General features: G+C 44.5%; 1 protein-coding gene across 1 annotated transcript in view; it reads left to right on the top strand.

The window, feature by feature from the left end:
- Nucleotides 1-25774, top strand: part of LOC137375033 (spermatogenesis-associated protein 16-like) — a 224507-nt gene that overhangs the window by 113690 nt on the left and 85043 nt on the right. The window lies entirely within an intron of this gene.

Raw genomic sequence — 25774 nt, 5'->3', positions numbered from 1 at the left:
GTGGGTTCTGCATCACAAAACCACTGTGATGTTGATATTTCTTAACATATGACGTATTTCTGTCATATTCTACTCTTTCTGGTGACCTCAGTCAGCCTATTTCCAGTCTTAGAAATAACACTATATGGTTCTGGAAAAAATGTTGTGTGTGTCTTGTTCAGACTCTCTTGTCTAACCAACACCTCATCACCTGGCATCACATCAGACTCTCTGGCACCCCTTATAGGATCTGCATAAAATTTTGACACACACTTCTCAGCATCATGGTCTCAAACCTCTTGATCATCAATGATGTCTCTGCTTTCCAGTATCTTGGTGCAGATTTTGTGTCCAAACAGCAACTCTGTTGGGCTCTTGCCTGGTGTAGTATGTGGAATTGCTCTGTACACAGCCACATATGACAGAAGTGCCTCCTTCCAGTCTTTGCCTTCAGCTTGGGCAATTCTGATCCGCTTCTGATGTTCCACCTCTCCATTAGCTTGTGGCCATTTTGGCATCATTCTGTGGTGATGAATCCCTGTAACCTGCATGTAGTCAGCAGATGTCTATGAGATAAATTGCAGCCGATTGTCTGAGGACAAGGTACCTGGCAAACTGTGCCTCGCAAATATCTCAATCAATGCTGTCACTGTTTTCTCTGCTGTTGTAGACATCATCACAACATACTGATAGGACTGACTGTAATAGTCAATCACAACCAGAATTGACTCTGCTGACAGAAATGGACCTAAAAGATCTACGGCTACATCTTCCCGTGGTCTGGCTGGTAGCAATGTGCTGCACATTGGTTCAGGTGGGTTGGGCCAGCTAATGACTTGACAGAATGACAATTTTTTCTACATTCTTCACCATTCCAGGCCACCAAACCTTAGTTCTCCGGTCTGCTTCATACTGGCCTCTCCGAAATGAGCTTCATAAACCAGTACCACCATTCTATTCCTTAGCTGCCTTGGCTTGAGAAATCTGTTGCCTCTGAGCGCATATTTCCCCATTGTGCACACTTCATCTCTCACAGTAACGTAGGACTTGTGTATATACTTCTCCCACTCTCCTGTCTGGATCCTCTGATGTTCTGGATCACTGTCTAACTCTCTATCTCCCTAGTTGTCATTGCTCTGGGCGTCGAGTGTACCGCTACAAATCGCACAAACAATTCTGCTTCATTCTCTAGCGTAGACCCTTCCATCATATCCATCTTCAGTAGTTTTGATAGCAAATTCGCAATGTCCACCTTCCCCGCAATGTGACTAACCTTGTACTTGTATTGCTGAAGTCTAAGTACCCACCTCTCGATTGGAGCACGTGGTTTTGACCTCAAAGAGTATATCGCTTCCAGTGGTTTATTGTCTGTCAGCAACTCAAATTTGATGCCAAACAGGTATGCATGAAATCTTTTACATGCCCAGACCAGTCCCAAGGCCTCTTTCTCTATCTGAGAATATCGCCTCTCCACATCCGTCAAAGACCGGCTTGCATAAACGATGACTCTTGGTCCTGTAGCATGTGTCTGCACTAGCACTGCTCCTAGTCTCACCCGACTGGCGTCTGCAATGACTTTGTTGGTGGTTGGAGATTATAATATCCAAGAGTGAGAATTCATCAAGCTTTTCTTCAGTGCTCTGAATGCATTCTTCTCTTCTTGGCCAAACACAAATCATTCATTCTTCCTCGTTAACCTCCTCAATGGATCAGCCAATATAGAAAAGTTTGGTATGAATTTTGCACAATAGTTTACTAGACCAAGGAAATTCCTCATTTCACTGGCATTTTGTGGTTCTCTTGCTTCTGCCATTGCCTTAGCTTTCTCTCATCTGGTTTAATGCCTTGGCTTGTCAGCTTGTAACCCATTAATAACAACTCTGACACTCTGAATAAGCATTTGTCTGCATTCACCGTTAGACCCACTGCTTACAACCTTGCCAACACTAGTCTCAACCTCTCATGTTCCTCATGAGAGGCACCATGAACAAGATGTTATCTGAAACATTGGCTGGTCCTGGGATACCTTGAATTACTTTATTGGATCTCATGCTGGTATATCTCAGGTGCTGCGTTTATGCCAAATAACAGCCTTTGTATTGGTACAGTCCATAGTGTGTAACAAACATTGTGACTTACCTATAATCTGGGTGCAAGTGTCGTTGATACTACTCCCACTTTAAGTCCAACTGAGAAAAGATCTTACTTGTCGACATCTCTTGGGATATCTCATCTACAGTCGGTATAGGATGGCATTTTCTAACCACTGCCTCATTCACGTGTCTCATGTCAATGCACAGTCTTATGTCTCCATTTGGTTTGGGCATTACCACCATTAGGCTCACCCAAGGTGTTGGTCCTTCTACTGGTTCAGTTATATCTTGATCAATGAGCTCTTGGATCTTGGCTTCAACCTTGCTCCTCAATCCAAAAGACATTCTTCGTACAGGCTGAGCTACTGGCTTGATGTTGTCATCAATGGTCAGCTTCATGAATCATGAAGCTTTCCTATTGCTTGGAAAACAGGTTTGAACTCCTCCTTTCTTTACCAAGTTCACCTTCAATCCAATATGTAACACCCCAAAGGTTTGAGCCATTTCTCTGCTCATGAATGCTTCCCCTTACTCTTTGATGACCACAAACTCTGCATCTACCTTTTCGTCACCTACTTGCATTACAGCTTTGAAATATCACACAGTTTGAACTGGTATCTTGGATATTTATGAATACAACTTCTTCACACATTTCCCGGATGTGCACTCGATTCTCCTCTTCTTCAATTCTTCTCACAATGTCCTATCAATCACATTGCTGTCACTTCTAGAACCCACAATGATGTCCACCTTCACCCCACCAATCATCACTGGAACTTTTACTTGTTTCCCATCATTGGCTGCAAGCATGTATCCCTCATCACATTCACCATCATTCTTGCCATCATCTTCTATTCAGCATGCATTTCTGCCTTGTTCATTCCTCTGTCCTCTGTTTCCAGACTTTCTTCTCAGTTTTGCTTCTGCACTTCCTAGCAAAGTGATCCTTTCCCCCACAATTTTTGTAGGTCTTGGCTTTCACAGTGCAGCAAGAATCCTTCCTAAAATGTCCCAAATTTCCTCATTTGAAGCACATTTTGCCAGTTTTTGGGCTACTCCTACCTTGCCCTCTGGAGGATCTAAGCTTGCTCACCTGACTTGATTTTGATCCAGGACAACCTGATATTGAAGTGTCTGCTTCCAATTTCATCAACTGGAATTGAGGTTTCACAGCTTCAAACGAAGTCGCCACCCTCAATGTTTCCACCAAGGTTAACATCTTTTTCGATCAACTTGCGCCTCAGGTAGTTCAACCAGCAACCTTGTACAACTTGATCCCTGAGCTGATTATCCAAATCATTTCCAGAATTACATCCTTTAGATGCTTGGCGCAATCTAGTGACAAATTGCACAAATGTTTCCCCATTTGTCTGCTTCATCTGCCAAAAATCATGTCACTCAAATGTTGCATTCATCTTCAGATAATGATGGTTTAATGCATCCATGGCCTTGTCATAATTATCCCATTCTCCTGTGCCATGAAGTGTTTTGAATATCTCTCCGATGCCCCAGCAATGTGAGCAACAAAGCCCTCCATTGCGCTTGCTGCATCGAAGTCACCCCATCGAGAAATAGGCTTCTGCTGTCCACGTAAGCCTCAAACTCTTACAGCCATGCGACCCATCGTGCACTCACCATACTGGCTTCACCGTTGGGATCCAACAGATTTACACCTCGAAACTCCGCAGATTCCGGTGTGCCAAAAGCCATATCCAACTGCAATGGTTTAGTAACCTAATCCAATATTTTAGACCTCATCGCCACTGTCAGATCCTTCAGTATTGACAGTTAGTAATACTGAGATTTAACTTGCTTCACAGACTTTATTCAGCCATCTTCACTCTAGATAGAATCCTTCAACATTGCCATCTGGCCTACTAACCCACCAGGTCAGAAGACCCCCTAACTCGTGCAGAATGTACCTCATTGTATCTAATGTGTGAGACCCTATTGTATCTAATATTCAAGTCCACACAACACTCAGTTACCATTATGTCAGTTATATTTTGGTAATTCACTGCCAAAGGATATATCCTGGCATGAGCCATGAACAGCAATGAGTTTATAAAATACAAAAATAAAATCATTATGCTTCAGAGTTTCCAGATTTCCTCCTAAAGATTAAATATTCCTAGCCCTGCTAGCTTTTCTTCCCAACCCAATGCCCATAGAACACACTTCCAGGCCACAATATTTACGAAGAGCAGGAGAGTGTGTTTGCTGGGGCCAGGGAAGGGGAACCCCCAAAATACCTGGAATGTAGAGGTCCTATCAGAATTGATGGCAGGACCTCATTATAACTTTTTCTTACTCCATTTTCTGACCAGCCGTCAGCCAGATTGACCAGGTGCCAACTGTCTGCCGGGCAAGAAAGCCAGTGGCAGAAGGCCACAGGTCCCTAGTAACTGGGAAAGATCGGAACTTGGTGGAGGAGAGTGGTCGGATCAGTAATCAGGAGGGAGGGTATAGCTGGGGGTGGGGGAGGAAGGGTTGTTCCCTCTAAACTGCATAAGTTTGCAGATAGGCAGCAATCTAAAATATACTGTGCAGGCAACAAATAGGCCACTCACAGCCAACATTTCCTTTAAGATGTGTGTAAACATGGCTATGCAGCAATCTTAAAGGGACCACACAGTGCAACAAACAGGCTGTGCACAACAAAGCAAAATTAGAGGGAACGTTGATGGGTTGCAACAGACAGGAGGGGGTCGAGGAAAGATCATGGAGCAGAAGCAGGTGGGTGGAGTCGGACTAGCAATCGGGAAGGAGGATGCAGGATTGCGGGGCAGAGTGCTCAGGATTTTGGGTTTTGAGAGGAAGAAGATTTGCTTGAGGGGTCAGAGGAGCACTAATGAGCCTTCCAGTTCATAAGCAGTGCTATTAAAAAGCACACCTGCTTGATCCATTTTCTCCCACCTCCCTTTAACAGCTGAGTTTCCTGAGTCCTGGGAAACCTGTCAAGTCAATGTTAAATTTAAAGCAGACTCCCAACTGCAGTGCACATTATTTTATTTTTAACCCTATCCCACCCATTGGGCTGAATTTTATTTTCCCGCCACCACTCTTGGCGGCGGGCGAAAAAAATGGCAGCCTGCACACACGGGCCACGCACCGTCACGCCGCCACAATCTAGCGCACGGTGGCTCATTTAAGTATGCAGGGCAGGCTGCCCCTGCACCCCCCCCCCCCCCCCCAGTCACGTGGCGGGGTGGCCTCAGCAACACTGGACAATGTCAGCTGCCTCTGCGTTGGCGCCATTTTTAGAGGGCTGCCAGACCTGCACATGCACTGCAGATTTGAAGCCCTAGCCCTCCTCCCCACTGCACTGAAAATAAATGTATGACCTGTTCCCCACCCCACCCAAGTACATTGCAAATAAATGGACACCCCATTTCCCACTGCCTCCCCCCCCACGAAACTCTTAAATTGCCAAGTTGACCTCTTCTCCAACCCCAACTGCACAAAGTGCAAAGGTCACCCCCTCCCTCCTCCCACACTAGAAATGCAGAGTTGACCCTGTTTCCCGCCCCCCCTCCACCCCTCAGTGCACTAAAAATCCTAACTTCCTCCTTCACCACCTCAGTGGTGTTAACTTTCCCTGGACAGGAAAGTGAAGGTGCATAAGTGCTGCCCGTCACGTGGAAGATCCTTGACAGCCAGTAAGATTGCAGGGAATGGCCCTAATCGAAGTCACAAATGGCATCCTCTGTGACTGTGACTTATACCTCCTGCACTATACCTCCTCTTTCTCTTTGACCTTTCTGCAGCCTTTGAACTGTCACCATACCATCCTCCTCCAATGCTTCTTCTCCATTGTCCATCTCAGTGGGAGTGTCTTCCCTTGGTTCCAATCTTATCTATCCAGACATTTAAGGGGATATTTCAGAATACATAGAATAGATACATTTCAACGAGAAAGAAAAATTCCATGGGTGGGACCCACCATCCGTGGTTAACTAAAACAGTTAAAGATAGTATCAAACTTAAAGAAAAAGCATATAATTGCGCAAAGATGGGAGGCAGGTCAGAAGATTGGAAAGAATATAAAAAACAGCAAAGAATGACTAAAAGATTGATAAGGAAGGTAAAATTAGAGTAGGAGAGAAAGCTAGCTAGAAATATAAAGACAGATAGTAAGAGTTTCTATAGATATTTTAAAAAGAAAAGAGTTAACAAAGTGAACATTGGTCCTATAGAAAGTGAATTTGGGGAATTAATAATGGATGATAAGGAGATGGCAGATGAATTAATTGAACAGATATTTTGCATCGGTCTTCACTATTGATACAAGTAACATCCCAGTATTAGCTGCAAGTCAGGAAATGGACGGGAGGGAGGAACTCAAGAAAATTACAATCACCAGGGAAGTGGTACCGAACAAATTATTGGAGCTGGGAGCTGACAAGTCCCCGGGTCCTGATGGACTTCATCCTAGAGTGTTAAAAGAAGTGGATAGTGAGATAGTTGCTGCGTTAGTTTTAATTTTCCAAAATTCCCTAGATTCGGGGAAGGTTCCGTTAGATTGGAAAATAGCAAATGTAACTCCTTTATTCAAAAAAGGAGGAAGACAGAAAGCAGGAAACTACAGGCCAGTTAGCTTAACCTCTGTCTTAGGGGAAATGTTAGAAGCTATTATTTCATGTGTTATAGCAGGGCATTTGGGAACATTCAAGGTAATCAGGCAGAGTCAACATGGTTATGTGAAAGTGAAATCATGTTGAACCAATTTATTGGAGTTCTTTGAGGGAGTTACATGTGCTGTGGATAAAGGGGAACCGGTGAATGTATGGTACTTAGATTTCCAGAAGGCATTTGATAAGATGCCACATCAAAGGTTATTGCAGAAAATAAAAGCTCATGGTGTAGGGGGTAACATATTGGCATGGATAGAAGATTGGCTAGCTAACAGGAAACAGAGAGTAGACATAAATGGATCATTTTCTGGTTGGCAAGATGTAATGAGTGGTGTGCCACAGGGATCTGTGATGGGGCCTCAATTTTTTACAATTTATATAAATGACTTAGATGAAGGGACCGAAGGTATGGTTGCTAAATTTACTGATGGCACAAAGATAGTTGGAAAGTAACTTGTGAAGAGGACATAAGGGGGCTACAAAGGGATATAGATAGGTTAAGTGAGTGGGCAAAGATCTGGCAAAAGAAGTATAATTTGGGAAAGTGTAAAATTGTCCACTTTTGCAGGAAGAATGAAAAAGAAGCATATTATCTAAATGGTGAGAGATTGCAGAGCTCTGAGATGCAGAGGGATCTGGGTGTCCTAGTGCATGAATCGCAAAAGGTTGGTATGCAGGTACAGCACGTAATTAGGAAAGCTAATAGAATGTTATCGTTTATCGCGAGGGGAATTGAATACAAAAGTAGGGAGGTCATGCTTCAGCTATACGGGGCATTGGTGAGACCACATCTGGAGTACTGTGTACAGTACTGGTCTCCTTATTTAAGGAAGGATGTAAATGTATTGGAGGCAGTACAGAGAAGGTCTACTAGACTAATACCTGGAATGGGCAGGCTGTCCTATGAAGAAAGATTGGACAGGCTAAGCTTGTATCCACTGGAATTTAGAAGAATAAGAGGCGATTTGGTTGAAACATATAAGATCCTGAGGGGTCTTGACAAGATGGATGTGGAAAGAATGTTTCCCCTTGTGGGAGAATCTCGAACAAGGGGTCACTGTTTAAAAATAAGGGGTCGTCTATTTAAGACAGAGATGAGAAGAAATATTTTCTCTCAGAAGGTTGTGCATATTTGGAATTCTCTTCCTCAAAAGGCTGTTGAAACAGAGTCTTTGAATATTTTTAAGGCAGAGGTAAATAGATTCTTGACAAGCAAAGGGGTGAAAGGTTATCGGGGGTAGGTGGAAATGTGGAGTAATCAGTTCAGCCATGAACTTATTGAATGGCGGAGCAGGCTCGAGGGGCCAAATGGCCTTCTCCTGCTCCTAATTCGTGTGTTCGTATCATAATCAGAGCATTTCTAGTCATGGTTTCTCTTCCCGCCCCTGCTGAAAGGTCACAGATCTGAAACGTTAACTCTGCTTCTCTCTCCACAGATGCTGCCTGACCTGCTGAGTATTTCCAGCACTTTCTGTTTTTATCTCACCACAACTGTCTTATTTTCTAATCCTTGGGCAATTTTATATCCATACTGCTGCTGTCCCTTTTATTTCATGGCATTCAATTTTGCCAAATAGCCTATTATGTGATACTTTATCAAACCCCTTTTGAAACTCCATATCCATTACATCAGTTGCACTGCCCTTATCCACTCTCCTTGTTATTCCTGGATTACTGTTTCTAAAAGCTTCCCCACCACTGCCGTTAAACTGACTGGCCTGTACTTGCCAGCTTTGTCCTCCTCCCTTTTTTGACAAAAATGCAACTTTTGCAATCCTCAAGTCTTCTGGCACCACTTCTGGAGGATTCGAAGATTATGGCCAGCATCTCTGCAATTTCTACCTACCATCCAGTTTGGGGGTCTTTGGTTGCCCTCCCTTATCCCCTTGTGAGAATGTTGCTGGACTGCACCAGAACCATCTCCTCTTTAAAGGCCACCCTATTCTCCATTGCATTCTTTGATTCAAATTTACTCTGGACAGATTCTTCCTCAATTCAATGAAATTAGCCTATGTCCAGTTCAGAACTTCTTTTCTAGATTGGTCCTTGGCCTTCTTCTTAATCTAAACCTTCTGATACTATGATCGCCATTCCTGGGATACTCCCTGATTGTAACTTTCTCCACTTGACTCATTCATTCCCCAGGACTAAATCCAGAAATGCCTCCTTCGTCGTTGGGCAGGAAACATACTGATCTAAAGTGTTCTTCTGAACACACCTCAGAAATTCTTCTGCCTCTCTGCCCATAACACTATCACTGCCCCGTTCAATATTGGAGTAGTTAAAATCATTCATTATCACTACTGTGTGGTTGATACACATCTCAGTAACTTCTCTGTAAATCAACTCCTTTATCTCCTTCACACTATTTGGTGATCTATAAAATACACCAAGTCGTGAAATAACTCCTCTATTGTTTCTTAACTCTAACCAAATAGATTCTATTTTTGACTTATCAAGGACTTTGGGTGGCACAGTGGTTAGCACTGCAGCCTCACAGCTCCAGCAACCCAGGTTCAGTTCTGGGTACTGCCTGTGCAGAGTTTGCAAGTTCTCCCTGTGACCATGTGGGTTTCCGCCAGGTGCTCTGGTTTCCTGCCACAGCCAAAGACTTGCTTTCAGGTTGATAGGTAAATTGGCCATTGTAAATTGCCCCTAGTGTAGGTACGGTGGGAGGAGAATTGAGGGAAGGTGGGGATGTGGTATGGGATTAATGTCAGATTAGTATAAATGGGTGGTTGATGGTCGGCACAGACTCGGTGGGCCTGTTTCAGTGCTGTATCTCTCTATGACAGTCTTTCTAGCACAGCAATATTTTCCTTAATCAAAACTGCAACCCTTCCTTTGATTCCTTGCCTAACATCTCTGAATATATTGCACCCAGGAAAATTAAGCCACAAAACCTCCTCATTTTTGAGCGAGGAATCCATTATCACCACTACATCATAATCCCATGTGAACATTTTGCCTGCAGCTCACCACCAATGAAACACTCTTCATGGATTTATATGTATGCACTCCAAACTTAACTTCAACCTCTTTGTATTTCTATGATTCCACCTAATTCTGTATTATATCAAGCTCTAACTGTCTCTCCTAGGCCTCTGTGCCCCTTGCTTTTACTTTTAAAACTACATCTTGGTACCCAACCCCCTGCCAAATTAGTTTAACCCTTCCCCCCAGCACTAGTTAACCTGCTTGCAATGGTTATGGTCTCAGCTCTGTTCAAGTGCAACCAGTCCATCTTGAACAGGTCCATCCTGCCACAAAACTGGTCCCAGTTGTTATAACTGAGGTGGGAGTAATGCATTGTTTATTCAGTCCCATTACTCCACAGGTCGCAGCATATTATTAAAGTTTCCCACCTACTGGAAATTAGCCAAATTAAACAATTGATTAACCCCCCAGAATAAAACACACCAAACCAGGTATCTTTAAACAACAACAAATTAACTATTTATTAATAAACTAAATCTTAAACAATACTGAGATAAATCTATGTCTGAAAATACTTTATAACTTCTTATTCCTCCTAACCCTCATGCATGCATACATACATTCAAACACCAATGGTTAACCGGTTCTAAAATGATGTTTTTAAATTAGAACTGTTTCTTAGGAATAATAAAACAACATAGTTCTAAGTCCTGGTTAGTTACTTTCCTGGATCAGTGTTGTGTCCCAGAGTTGAATAGTCAGATGCCACTCAAAGACTCCAGGCAAGTTGATGAACAATCCGTAATGGATAGGTGTTTAATGCACTTTGGCTGCAGTAGGCATCACACAGATCTACTGTATAAACTACTGTATAAAATGCTAGTGAGGCCACAGCTGGAGTACTGTGTGCAGTTCTGGGCACCACACTATAGGAAGGTGTGATTGCACTGGAGAGGGTGCAGAGGAGATTCACCAGGATGTTGCCTGGGCTGAAGCATTTCAGCTATGAAGAGAGACTGAAAAGGCTGTTTTCCTTGGAGCAGAGAAGGCTGAGGGGAGATATGATTGAGGTATACAAAATAATGAGGAGCATTGATAGGTTAGATAGGAAGAAACTTTTTCCCTTAGTGGAGGGGTCAATAACCAGGGGGTCATAGATTTAAGGTAAGGTGCAGGAGGTTTAGAGGGGATTTGAGGTAAAAATTTTCACCCAGTTGGTGGTTGGAATCTGGAACGCACTGCCTGAAGAGGTGGTAGAGGCAGGAACCCTCACAACATTTAAGAAGTATTTAGATGAGCACTTTAAACGCCATTGCACACAAGACTATGGGCCAAGTGCTGGAAAATGGGATTAGAATAGTTAGGTGCTTGATGGCCGGCACAGACACAATAGGCCGAAGGCCCTGTTTCTGTGCTGTATAACTCTATGACTCTATCTTTCAACAATGAGTATAACAATAGGTCTATTTAGATTTTGAATTAGCAGTCTATCAGTAGAAACTTTACTGAGTTTCTAGAACTCCCAGAAACTCAAAAGACAACAGAAAGTCACTCCTGAGGCAGAGACTTCTTTGAGACTGGAAGTAAAAAGGAATTTGCTAACTCCAACAATGCAAAGATTCCTTTCCAGAGGTTGTTTTCGCTTTAGGTGAAACACAGCCTGTAGGCCAATGTAGATTTTCTGCTGAGAGAGACAAATCCTTCCTTCAAGGAGAGCACGCTTTGCTCGTCTGCCAGATCAAACCTGTTGTAGCCAGTCTTTACACACAGTCAAACTGATGCAATACGGGCATGTGACCGCATCTCTCTTTCTGTTGCTTAGGAACAGGCTTGTAGCTTGCACACACTGTTCCCAGAGGGTATTAAACTTCTTTCAGTCTTAAAGGCACACAGACCCCCCTTAGTTTTTAAACAGTGCAAAAATAAACACTTCCATGACACCTCCGCTTTTGGCGAAATGCAACGCCATGCTTAAAATGTGTTTTATTACAATGGAAAACAAACTGAAAAAACACTGTAAACACATTTTCACATTAATGCCCCCATTCACTCCACTGGTAATAGAAATGTTATTTTTACCATCATTATTCATGTAACTTAAGGTTAAGTTCATGACAAAGCGTGGCGATAACATTGTTTTTCCCCGAAATATGTACAATTTTCAAATGATAAGGCTGCAATAACAAACTCCATCTGAATATTCTAGCTTTTTGGCTTTTAAATTTTTCCACAAATGTTAATGCGTTATGGTCAGTGTATACTCGTGTTTCTTTATAGTCTTGGTGGACATATAGTTTGAAATGTTTAACAGCCAGCAATAGTCCTAATGTTTCTTTTTCCACAGTGAAATACTTTCTTTTGGTGGCGATTTAGTTTTCTTGAAAAGTACCCTACTGGTTTTTCTGTGCCCGATTAGTCATCCTGCAATAGGACTGCACCAACCCCCAGGTCACTAGCATCAATCACTATCTTGAAGTGTTTAGCAAAATTTGGAGCAGACAACGCTGTTTCATTAGTTAAGATTGCCTTTAGCTTTTCAAAAGCTGCCTGGCATTCATCTGAACATACTACTTTGGTTTTCTTTTTCTGTAGCAAGTCGGTTAATGGAGCAACTACAGCACTAAAATTCTGTACACACTTCCTGTAGAAACCACACAACCCTAAAAACCTCATGATTTCACGTTTAGTTTTAGGGATAGGGAACTCTACTAAGCTTTTTGCCAATCTGGGCAATACCTGTCCTTGCCCTACTATGTGTCCGAGGTAAGTTACTCATGCTTTTCCGAATTCACTTTTTGCCAGATTTACCACTAAGTCCACTGCTTGCAGTTTTTTAAACAGAATTTTTGGCTGGTTTAAGTGTTCTTTCCAAGTGTTACTATATATTAGTACATCATCAAGATACACTACACAGTTGGGAACACTGGCTACTACCCCCTGATTTATTAATCTCTGAAAAGTGGCAGGGGCATTTTTTAGCCCGAATGGCATCACCCAGCACTGATAAAGACCATCTAGTATGACAAAAGTTGATATTTCTTTATCTCAAGGAGTCAAAGGAACATGCCAATATCCCTTTAACAAGTTGATCTTTGTAAGAAACCTAGCACTGCCCACTCTATTAATACAGTCCTCTAAGTGAGGAATTGAGTCTGCCTTTGTTGCTGCATTGACTTTTCTGTAGTCTAAGCAAAGTAGGATTGACCTGTCAGGTTTGGGCACGAAGATTATTGGTGAACCCCAGCTGCTTTGACTAGGTTCAATTAAGTTGTTTTCCAGCAGGTGTTGGATTTCTGCTTTTATTTGGACCTGTTTGTCTGGACTTAAGCGGTAAGGATGTTGCTTTATAGGAATAGATTCTCCTATATCCACATCATGTGTGGCTAAGGTTGTACATCCTAGCTTATCCCTGCAGACTCTTATAAATGTTATGAAAAGCCTTAGATGTTGTTTTGCATCTAAGTACAAAAGCATGTTGTCCAATTTTCCTAGCCATTCTGTATTCACTAACCGGATAGTTGGAGGTTCAATCTGAGAATTGTCTAGGCCTTCTTCTGCCTCATCCTCACTATCCTTTTCCTTCTCAACAGTCCCCATTACCTGACATACCTGTACTGGCTTATCCTCCTCCCTACGATAATATTGCTTTAACATATTGACATGACACGATTCTTCTTCTGGCGATCGGGGTGTCAATCAAGTAATCTATCTTCCCCACTCTTTTGATCACTTTATGTGGGCCACTGAACCATTTTCTAATGGTTCACTCTGTAACAGTAACAATGAAGTACTAATACTTCATCCCCTGTTTGAGAATTGGGGGTCTTTGCATTCTTGTCTGCCCATTTTTTCATATTGGCTTGGATGCCAAATGGTGGGAAAATCGCAACCTACCATAAAAGCAGCATCACTAATTCCCATACTAGTGATTGAGAAACCATTTAGCAGGGTATTGGTAGACTGTGTAGGATCCTTGCCAAAAACAAAAGCGGGACATCAATACATACTTACATGTTCGTGAGACACATCGCAAGCTTTCGTGAGCACAAATATATCGTCTAGTATCGAAGATTCATTCCTTTGTTCTAAGAATCTGTCTTTGATGAGTTTTAGAGGAATTCTTACTTCATGTCTGTAAAGCGGTTCGAAAGGACTAAAACCTGTAGACTCATTCGGTGAATCTCTGGTGGCAAATAAAAGGAAGTCCAGTCTTTTATCCCAGTCATGCAGATATTCATGACAGTATGCTCTAATCATTGTTTTGAGAGCTTGATGGTACTTCTCTAAAGCTCTCTGTGTCTGTGGGTGATATGCTGAAGATATTAACTGATACCCAAATTGCCCATGACTTCTTGAAATACCTTAGACATGAAATTAGAACCTTGATCCGCTTGAACTTCAAGTGGTAGTCCATATCTCGTAAAGAATTGTGTTAACTTTTCTGCTACTATTTTAGAAGTAATTGGCTTCAAAGGAATGGCCTCTGGAAATTGAGTAGCCATATCCATGATAGTAAGTATGTATTGATGTCCCGCTTTTGTTTTTGACAAGGATCCTACACAGTCTACCAATACCCTGCTAAATGGTTTCTCAATCACTAGTATGGGAATTAGTGATGCTGCTTTTATGGTAGGTTGCGGTTTTCCCACCATTTGGCATGTATGGCATGTCCTACAAAATTGCCTCACATCCTTTGTAAGGCCTGGCCAGTATTAATGTTGACTTATACTTGATTTAGTCTTCCAAATTCCCCTATGTCCTGCAAAAGGAATGTCATGTGATAACCTTAATCCTTCATGGCGATATTTAGGTGGTACTACTATCTGTTCAACTGTTCAGTCTTCGTCCGTAGGTCTATGAGGTGGTCTCTATTTCCTCCTCAAAACCCCATCTTCAATATAATAGCCTTCTGGAACTCCTTTCGCCTCAGCTTCTGTCAGAGCCGACTGTGCTATTCTGTATAACTCTGGATCAGCTTGCTGTGCTGCAATAATAGAAGATCTCTTAAACATCTCATTTAGATTATCTAAATCCCCAAATAAGGTTTCAGACACTCAGCTATCTGTTTGTGGTGCCAATTTTACCTCCAACAATGAATCCTGTTTAGCCATTGCTCGGGTTACTACACACGCAGGAAATATTCCCAGAACTTGTTCCTGTAATTGTTCCGTTTCTTTAACTTCACTTGGTTTCTGTGTAATTATAGGAGAAACTGATACTTTTGATCCGGCCAAATCATTTCCTAGGAATAGATCAATTCCCTCTACTGGCTAACTATGGACAACTCCTACAGTTACCATCCTAGATAATAGGTCACACTCTAGGTGCACTTTATATAAAGGTATGGGTATATACTCCCTGCCAATTCCATTAACTAAAGCATTAGCATTCAGGGCACTCTCTGGTGGAAACGTTATACCTTTCCCCAGCAAAAGTGTTTGAGTTGCTCCTGTATCCCTAAGTATTATGATAGGTTTTCCTGTCTCACTTAAAGGATATGGAGTTACTTTTCCTTTGACAAGAATTCATTATAACTTTCGGGTATCTTATTCCTAACCTCTACACTCACTTCAGTTTTTGTGTCTGGTTTTACAGCTGCCGCTAAAGTTATAGCCTGGTCTGCTGTACTCTCAGTCACAGCTCCTTTCTCTGCATTAACTTTGCATACCCCACCAAGTCCTATGAGATTACCTCGCAATTTCCAGTATTCTGAACAAAGGTGACCCACCTTGTAGCAATGAAAACACTTCGCATGCGGACCTCTCTTCTACTCTCAGCACCTTCCTTTCTGGCCTGAGGATGTGATCCTGGGGCATTCCCAGCTGTTCCTTCTTGTCCCCAGCTACTTGCCTTCCTTTCACTCTCCCACTTTCTATCCTTCTCAGGTTTATGGGGTGGACGGACATAAGGTTTTGGCTTATTTACCAGCTCAAAATCATCAGCAATTTCCGCTGCTTGTCTAGCTTTTAAAATTTTCTGGTTATCTACATGAGTTCTCATTGCTGAAGAGATTGAATTTTTAAACTCTTCCAAGAAAAACAATTCTCTAAGATTCTCATACGTGGTTTCCATCTTTAATGCCCGTATCCAACGGTCAAAATTAATTTGCTTTACCCTCTCAAATTCTAGATATGCCTGCCCAGACAATCTCCATAAGTTCCAAAACTTCTGATAGTAAGCTTCAGGGACTAACTCATAGGCAGCACAAAGTCTTTTTTGCTATCTCATAACCTGCAGAAGCCTCTTCAGGAAGCATGTCATAAACTTCATGATCTCTGCCCATCAACCTGCTTTGCATAAGCAGTGTCCAGCTTTCCTTCAGCCGTTTAATTTGTTTGGTTATTTTTTCAAAAGATATGAAAACTGCCTCTATGTCCCTTTCCTCAAACTTAGGGACAGCTTGTATGAATTTAAACAGATTTTCACTGGGTCCTGGGCTGGATTCAGATTCTTTCTGACCAGAACTTTCCCTGGAATCAAGACTACCCCTTTGTCTTAGTTCCATGTCTTTTAACCTAAATTTCCTCTCTCTTTCACTTTCTGAAGTTCAAGTTTTCTTATTGCTATTGCTTTTTCTGTTTCCTGTTGAAGCTCCAGTTGTCTCAACTGTAACTGAATTTTAGCTAATTCCACTGCATCACTTTCTGACTTATATCTTCTTGTTCCTCTTCTTCTTCCAATTTTAAATGTTGGATTATTACATCAAGTATCTCTGCTTTTTTAGCTGATTTCAACTCAAACCCCAATTGTGCTGCCAGATCTTTTAGTTTAATCTTGGTTAAAGTTTTCCAGTCACTGAGGAAAACTCTGCTGCAATTCCGATGGTATAACCTGTACCCTATTATACAAGAAACTTGGTTCCTTTATTTTTTCGCTTTCAAATTATTACTCCCCTTATAATTCACGTAATTGGCATTGGATTTGGATCCTGGGCAATTGAGCCCCCAATTAATATGTTACGACCGAGGCAGGACCGAGTCAATTCAGTCTGATTACTCCACAGGTCACAGCATATTCTTAAAGTTTCCCACCTACCAGAAATTAGCCAAATTAAACAATTTATTAACCCCCTAGAATAAAACACACCAAATCAGGGATCTTTAATCAAGAACAAATTAACTATTTATTAATAAACTAAATCTTAAACAATACTGAGACAGGTCTGATGAAGGGTTACTGACCTGGGGCGTTGGCTTTGCTTCTCTCTCCACAGATGCTGCCGGACCTGCTGAGTATTTTCAAGCACTTTTTGTTTTTATTATCTGAGATAAATCTATGTCTGAAAAAACTTTATAACTTCTTATTCCTCCTCACCCTCATGCACACACACATACATTCAAAAACCAACAGTTAACTGGTTCTAAAATGATGTTTTTAAATTAGAACTGTTTCTGAGGAATAATAAAACAACAGGGTTGTAAGTCCTGGTTGGTTACTTTCCTGGATAAGTGAGGTGTCCCAGAGTCGAAATGTCGGATGCCACTCGAAGTCTCTAGGCAAGTTGATGAACAGTCTGTAATGGATAGGCGTTTAACGCACTTTGGCTGCAGTAGGTGTCACACAGGTCTTTCAACAAGGTGTATAACAACTGGTCTATTTAGATTTTGAATTAGCAGTCTATCGGTAGAAACTTTACTGAGTTTCCAGAACTCTCAGAAACACAAAAGACAACAGAAAGTCACTCCTGAGGCAGAGACTTCCTAGAGAATGGAAGTAAAAAGGAATTTGCCACCTCCAACAATGTAAAGATTCCTTTCCGGGTTCTTTTCCTCGTTAGGTGAAACACAGCCTGTGGGCTAATGTAGATTTTCTGCTGAGAGAGACAAATCCTTCCTTCAAGGAAAGCATGCTTCGCTGGTCTGCCAGATCAAACCTGTTCTAGCCAGTCTTTATACACAGTCAAACTGACACAATACAGCATGTGACCGCATCTCTCTTGCTGTTGCTTAGGAACAGGCTTGTAGCTCGCGCACGCTGTTCCCAGAGAATACTTAACTTCTTTCAGTCTTAAAGGCACTCAGACCCCCCCTTAGCTTTTAAACAGAGAAAAAAAACACTTCCATGACACAATGTCCAAGGAATTTGAAACCTTCCTTCCCACACTATGCCTCTGCCATATCTTCCTATTTCTATTTTCAGTAGCATGGGGCACTAGCGAAGTCCTGCTTTTTAACTTCTTTCCTGGTTCCTTAAACTTTTCCCACAGGACCTCAGCCCTCTTCCTACCTATGTTGTTGGTCCTGACATGGACCATGACTTCTAGCTCTACCCATTTGCTCCACAGAATGCTCTAGATCCTCTCCCTGATGTCCCTTACCCAGGCACCAGGGAGGCAACAAAGGACTCACGTCAGCAGTAGCAGAACTACCGGTTTGTCCCCCTGACTATTGAATCCCCAGCTATTACTGCATTCCTACTCATTGTTGTACCCCTCCTGTGAAGTCCTGTGCCTCATGGTGCCAGACTCAGGACTTTACTTCTTCAAGATTTCAGAGTGTCACACTTCCATATGATTCCTACACTACCTGCTTCATCCTACCCGTCTCAATGGCCACCCACTTTCTGTTCTGAAGTCTGTGTGGCTGTCGGGTGACCACCTCCTGAAACCTGCGATCAGGAAATATTCAGCCTCCTGTACTCTGCAGTGAATCCAGCTACCCTTTAAGCTCAGAAACTCAGCTTTAGTTTGAGCAGCTGGAGGCACTTGCTGAACATGTGGGACTCTGGGACACATGAAGTGATCTGAAGTTGCCAGATGGGACAGGAATTGCAGGCTATCGGTCACAGTTATCCCTACATTCTATTAAAAACTTTTTTAAAAGCTCCTTAAAGTGATTATTTATAGAATTTCTGTTAAGTAGCTCTAACCTATTTTTCTATTTACTCCTTGAAGAAGACTAACTAAAGACTAAGGGCTAGAAATTTGGCTCCATAGTGCCTTTGGAGACAGTGCTACTGAAGCTGGAAGCTTTCAGAATGGCATGCGCAGTGCTGTAAAGCGCCCATGCTGGGAAGAGTGATAGCGTGTGTGTGCCATACGTGTACCAGAAGCATTCCAGCTGGCCAGATCATGGCTGATTTGGTGCATGTTTTTGAAACTTGGGACCGTGCAGGTCCACTGAACACGTGCTATCCACTCACAGCTGGACAGGTGTTTAGCTGCAAGAGGGACCCTCCTCTTAATGCTATTTAAAGGGCCTACCATCCAACAGGCAGGTAAGTTGATTTTGACTAACCTGCTATTCCAATGTTCGTGGAAGTACTGTGGTGGTATTTTTGGAGCTGTTGTGGTGAGTTGCTGGATTTGGCAAGGAGTGTTGCTGCATCCTCACAGGAAGGCAGAAGATTTGATGATCTGTCCGCACAAAGGCTGCAACAGGTAAGGGGGCTGTATTGCAGTGCCTCTGGGTCTGCAGCATGACAGCGAGATGGAGCAAAGCTACAGAGAAGGGAAGCTGTGCACGCAGGGAGGAGGCATCCAGGATGCCTTCACTCTGGGCGGGCTGCCTGTAAGCGCCTACTAAGACACCGGTTCCCTTAGAATGCCATCTTTTCACCACCATTGCTGCATTATACCCCATCTTTACATTCATCTTCAACATCCCATCACAGCATCCTCTTGGTCAAAATCTTGCAATAAAAGCCACCTGCAAAAAACTTGAAACAATATCTTTATCAAATGACACATCCAATGTTACAGGCAAAAATTAAGCATTCACCCTTGTGCATTCCCTTAGTGCCTGTCTTGCGGGTTCCCTTGCCTGCCTTAGTGCTCCTACACAGTGCTAATCCCGTGGCTGCCACATGGCTGGTAGAAGCTTGCTGACTTTCACTGGTGGAGACGACAGATGGACTTGCAGCATTATCTAAAACATTGTATGTTTTCAAGAAGGAGTTAGCTATAGCTCTTGGGTTTAAAGGGATCAAAGGATATGGGGCGAAAGTGGGAACAGGTTACTGAGTTGGATGATCAGCCATGATCATAATGAATGGCGGAGCAGGCTCAAAGGGCCGAGTGGCCTACTCCTGCTCCTATTTTCTATGTTTCTGTCTTGAGCAGCTCTGGGCTTTGAGGGCCCAGCTTTGGATTGCACCACCTTGCCATCGGTGGCAGCAATCTGGCTGGAGGGGTACTGGTGGAGTGGCAGTGGTGGGTGCAGGAATGCAATCATTCTAAGAGAGGACAGCAGGTCTGTGCTCCATAGTGCCATTGTCACTCACCAGGGGTGGCGCCTCAGCAATCTTAGTAATCTGTTGGAAGACAGAGTGCTGGACTACTGTCAGAGCCACTTTGAGCACTGAGATCCATAGCCATGATGGCAGCAGTCCAAGTCTGCGTGATAACAAGCATGGATCGAATAAACCTCGTCTGTGCTTCCACTGCAGCACTAAGACATTGGGCAGGATTTCAATTCCAGGGTTGGGACCCCGAAGACACATGCATTTCTGGGCCCTAACCCCCCACTGTGTCGGCAATGTGCATACATTGCAATTTCAATTGAAAAATTATTTAATTGGCCCAGAGTCACATTTGCCATCCAATTAGCGGTGGCAGACACAGGAAGGAGGGAGGATACAGGAAGCAGCAGGCCTGATTTTTAAGGTTTGTTTCAATAATGGAAGGAGAAGCTCAGCAGAGGGCAGTGGGTTGGGAGGGCTCCCATGCTAGGGCAGCCCCCCCATTTCTCAGATGCCTCATTTGAGGTGCTGCTGGTGGGAGTGACATCACAGAAAAATATCCTATTCCCTGCCAGCAGCACGAGAATGTCTGCAAGGCAGACTAAGAAGGCATGGTTAGAGATGGCTCTCGAGGTCGGCAGCAGAGGAGTGGTGAGCAGGAACTGGGTCCAGTGCAGAATACGTTTCACTGACCTGATTAGGTCTGGCAAAGTGAGTCCAAAGATAGACTGAGATGGCATGCCTCTTGGTTAGCAGTCACCAGAATGCAAAAGAGAGGAGCATCCTGTGGGCACAAAGTGTTCTCCTGACCATAGGAGAGATGTGTGCACATCAACATTGATGACCCATAAACATAGTTAATAACCCTAGTTCTATTGGACAGAAGGCTACAGTGAAGACTACAACATATGCAAATGAAAGGCTACAAGTGGTGAGGGAGAGAGGTATTGACCTAATGGTATCTTCACCTCGCAGGCCAAACGGGAGAAGAATCCCAGGGAGTGTGAAGAGCGCATGTTTGGACAGTGGTATGGCCCATTGCGCATCACCATCGCATTTTGAGGAGCTGACCATTGACCTGGCCAGAGTGGCAAGCCACTCGGACATTGGAGACGGAGAAACAGGAGTCCAACATAGACAGGGTAAAAAGACCTCCACATCTCGAAGTTCAGAGGATGCATAGCAATCCTCCCCATGCAACAAGCTGCTAATGCATAAGCTGTCATCTCATTAGTTTAGGCAGCAGAAGCATCTGTTGATTGTGCTGATTTCACATGACCACTATGTCTTATGTCTCCCACTGGGCCAGCTGCAGAGGGAGAGGAGGCCAACATGTTCTGTCGGTATCAAAGGAGGAAGAAACATTGGTGCCTGCACGTTCACATCTTTCTTGCTCACCCTGCACCAGCACAGACACTGGCACCTTGGTGGGTCCTTGCACGGTATCATGAACAGTGGCACAGTGTGAAAGGCACATCACATCAGAGCAGGAGGTGACGTGGGAGGCAGAGTCAGCTGTGGGCAGTCCCTCTCGGAGAATGAAGGACAGGTGCAGCTCTTCTCAGCAGGGTGGAGATGCAGAGCCTAGGGAGTCATGAAACAGGCAGCTGTACCTGGAGAATCAGCGTGAGATGTATGCCCACATGGAGTTACCTGAGGCACTGCGGAGTCTTGGGACAAGAAGGAAGGAGTCCATTCATCTCGTGCTCCACAATGTCTCAGTGCTTTGCATGCGTGAGCTTCTCCATTGAGAGAGTGGCCAACCTCATGGAGAGCCATATGCATCATCTCCCTGAGTGGTAGCAGGAACAGCGCACTAACATGCACAGAATGCATGCCGCAGTCTGTAGCATTGACTGGTCAGTGGCGCGTGGTGCAAAGAAGCATAGAGTGGATGCCAGCTCCGTCCAGCCGGTGGTTCCCTCTAGCGGTTAAGGGTGCTATGAAACAGCTGAGGAGGTGACAGATGGTGATGAGGGGGCCACCCCTCGCAGGGCTCCATCATCATCATCCACCTCCATTGCCCTTCTGACAGAGGAAGCATCTGCAGCTTTACGCACTGTGACAGAGGTTGCCCCTGCAGTGATACCAGTGCAGCAGCTTTTGGAGGTGCCCCACCTGGTACCTCCATGACGAGGCTGACCACCACAGGCATCTCATTCCCAGTCAGGCATAAGCGAGCAGTCTGCCTCCACCTTATCTTCATCCACAGGGGGAGCAACTCATAAGAGTGGCCGTGAGCGGAAGCCCCCGCATCGGTGATGTCACTTTGTGCGTCATTTGGCTGTTTCTGTTGCAAATGATATCAAATGCTTGTGTGATAAATCATTGGACATGTTGTTGCACTAAGGCAGACTCGTGTGTTTCCATTTTATCATGGCAAAAGGCAGGAGAATGGAAAATAAGGATTGCCAAAGCAAAGGAATGTGTTGAGGAAGAGTGTGTGAGGTGGAGGCTCTGGAGCCTTGCAGTGTTTGTGCCAGTGGAAGGTTGCTGACTTTTGTTCTTAATGGGTGCTTGCTCTCACTCAGATGAAGGAGACTCTCCTCTCCAAATGTCCTGCAGACTGAGTCTCACTCAGGTGAAATGTGACTGGATCAGAGTGGCCCTAGAGTCCCTGCCATCCTGATGAGCATTCCGCATCCTGAGCCTATCATGGCGACATCCCTGCAGAGCATGGGGACCGTTCTCCTTCAGCCTCCTCCTCCTTGTCTTCCTCCTCTTCCTCCTCCAAGGAGCTCTGCTGTCCCAGGACTTCTCCCTTTTCACTTCTCTGGAGGGCCATGTAATGAGAATGCAGAAGACCATCACAATGCGTGAGACCTTTAAAAGAGCGTACTGGAAGTCACCACCCGACCGTTCAAGGCACCTGAACCTCATCTTCATGAAGCCAATGACCTGCTCAGGTGGCATCGGTTGTAGGGTCTCTCAGCTTCTGTGGCAGAGTTGTGCACTGGTGCCATCAGCCATCTCTTCAAGGGTCTTATGCGCTAGCTGTCATCCACGGATTTCCGATGGCTCCATGAAGAGACGCAGCATCTGCGATTGCCGGAGGATGAAGGCATCATGGCAGCTTCCAAGGTAGCGTGCACACACCTGCAAAAGACACTTGCTGTGGTTGAGTACCAGATTAACGTTTAGGGAGTCGAATCCCTTCCTGTTTAGGAATCTTCCTGGCTGGTCAGTCGGTGCCTTATTGATTGCCATATTGGTGCAATCGATGATTTCCTGCACCAGAGGGAATCCAGCAAAGACGGAAAATCTGACTGCACTTTGAGTTTGAGTGCCGCTTTCCACCTGGAATTCAGTGTAATCCCCTGCCCTCTTGAACAGAGCATCCATTATTTCCATGATACAATGATGTGGTGCTGCCAGTGAGATGCCACTAATGTCTGCTGCTCCTCCTTGGAAGGATTCGGTTGCCAAAAAGTGCCAGGACACTGTGACTTTTACAGCCATGGGAAGGCCATGGCGACGGTTTCTGTGAGCTTTCGGATGATTCTCAATGAGGGCACACAAGTCAGCAACCATCTGCCTGGACAGGCACAGCCTTCTGCGGTACTGACACTCTGACGTGTCCAGATAGCTTCTCCTTTGGTGGTAGACCCCTTGCTGAGGTATTGCCTGCGTTGCCTTCCTGCCTCTCGTTCCTCACCCCTGCGCCCCTGTTGCCCCGTGGTCTGCCTCTGCTCCTGCAGATTCTGCTCCTCATCACTAGTCGATCCTATCTCGGAGTAGCTTAATCCCAATTCTTGTTAAGTCCTGCTTTGCATTCAATTGGAATGTGAAGTCTTCCTAATCCCCTGCTCATGAACCCATGAAGCCTGTACGCAGAAGGACCCGTCCACCCCTAAAGCTGCCCCCCCGCAAAATGCCCTTGTCCAGAGCGGTGATATTACAGATAATTCTCCTAATGTTGTATAGTTGATTTGCTGTGAATGACGGTCTCCTCTGAGCCTTTCCTCTTTAATGGTACCATTTGCTGCTGTCCCACTGTCCTGACTTGCTTCCTGCTGTGTTCCTGCCTCCTCCACCCTGTCTTGATTGAGACCCTGCATGGATCCGATGCCTTAATAAGAAAATTCCAAACTGGTCCTTAACGAGCTGACAACAATTCATTAACAACTTTAACAAGCCATTTATACATTTTGGGCTGCCTCTACCCACTCTCCTTGGAGTTTTGTAAACTTTCAGCATTTCGGTTTTGCATCAGGAAACCGGCACGCCGACATGAGGGGCTGGTTTAAGCATCCACCCACGTCCGTTTCCACCTTCACATTTAAACAAAAATCACAGCTACTGTGGTGGCTTCTGCCTGTGCTTCAATGGAACCTGTGACAGCAGACACCATATGCAGCAGGTCTGCAAGAGCTTTCATGGAGTTGGCCACCACTTGAAGCTGGAAAGAATGGGCTCCAAGTTCTGCACCATGTCCTGTGCCACACTGGAGCCAGACTCCTCCATGATCCTTGGCATTGACAAAAGGTTGTCTGGTAGGCCGGACAATGCACCAAGTATTTCGATGTGCATACTCACAGCATTTTCCTGTATTCCGCCCCTTGGAATTCCTCATCTGAGTCCCCTGCAGCAGAACTCGTCTGTGACCTCACTCGCTAGTGAGCTGGCACACTAACTGTCCTTTTCACCTGGCTTGTCTGCAGCCTACTCATGCCTGGTGAGTCACCACGTACAGATCCTGACTCTATACTACCCTCTAAAGTTCACGCAGTGCCACTACCTGAACTGGTGGCTGCAAGCGTCAGATCAAATAATGGTGCTTCTTCATCAATGCTGTGGTGTTGCTCTCACCTTTCCTCCTTTGGCTCGGCAGATGACAGTTCTTCTGAGTCTGAAAGCAGAAAATCAGAAGGGGAAGGTTAGAATGAGGTAAGCGGGGTGGGGTGGAAAGCAAGAGTCAATGATCACACTATCAGTAGCTTGCACATGATGCCATAAAGCAGGAAGAGAATGAGGCGGGAGTTGAGAAAGGGCATAAGTCAGGAAAATACTGTCATCCTCAATGTTCTTGGTGCTGCCAGATGTCACAGGCTCTGCCGCAGCCGGCCCCATGATGTGGAGAACCATCTCCTCCGTAGGACTCGTAAGATACAGGCGTCCTTGTCCACCATCAGTTCTGCTCTGCAGTTATGGGCCACCTTGTCCTACAAGAAAGAGGGAAGAATGTCAGTGATTGTGCTGCTCTGTATTTGGATGATGCCCCTGCCACAGCTGAATAGCTGGAGGTATGTGGAAGCAGCGGGAGGCAGGTGTGACGTTGGAATCATTGGAAGGTGTTTGAGGGTGAGGTGGAATATCTCAATGTAAGGCCTAAGTCTTGGCTACTGGGACTGCTGATGGATGAGTGAGGGGGTTGTGGTGCATTGAGCTGCATGAGAGGTTAGTGGATCAGTGAGTAGGAGATGTCATGTGACGATTCATTCAAAGAACAAAGAACAGTACAGCACAGGAACAGGCCATTCGGCAGTCCAAGCCTGCGCTGATCTTGATGCCTGCCTAAACTAAAACTTGCTGCACTTCCGGGGTCCGTATCCCTCTATTCCCATCCTATTCATGTATTTGTCAAGATGCCTCTTAAACGTCTCTATGGTACCTGCTTCCACCACCTCCCCCGGCAACAAGTTCCAGGCACTCACCACCCTCTGTGTAAAGAACTTGCCTCGCACATCCCCTCTAAACTTTTCCCCTCTCACCTTAAACCTATGTCCCCTAGTAACTGACTCTTCCACCCTGGGAAAAAGCTTCTGACTATCCACTCTGTCGATGCCGCTTATAACTTTGTAAACCTCTATCATGTCGCCCCTCTACCTCCGTCGTTCCAGTGAAAACAATCCAAGTTTATCCAATCTCTCCTCATAGCTAATGCCCTCCAGACCAGGCAACATCCTGGTAAACCTCTTCTGTACCCTCTCCAAAGCCTCCACTTCCTTCTGG

Source organism: Heterodontus francisci, chromosome 11 (assembly GCF_036365525.1).
Source record: "Heterodontus francisci isolate sHetFra1 chromosome 11, sHetFra1.hap1, whole genome shotgun sequence".
NCBI lineage: Eukaryota > Metazoa > Chordata > Chondrichthyes > Heterodontiformes > Heterodontidae > Heterodontus > Heterodontus francisci.
Note: the sequence above shows the minus strand (reverse complement) of the source record. Positions and strands in the feature narration are given on the sequence as shown.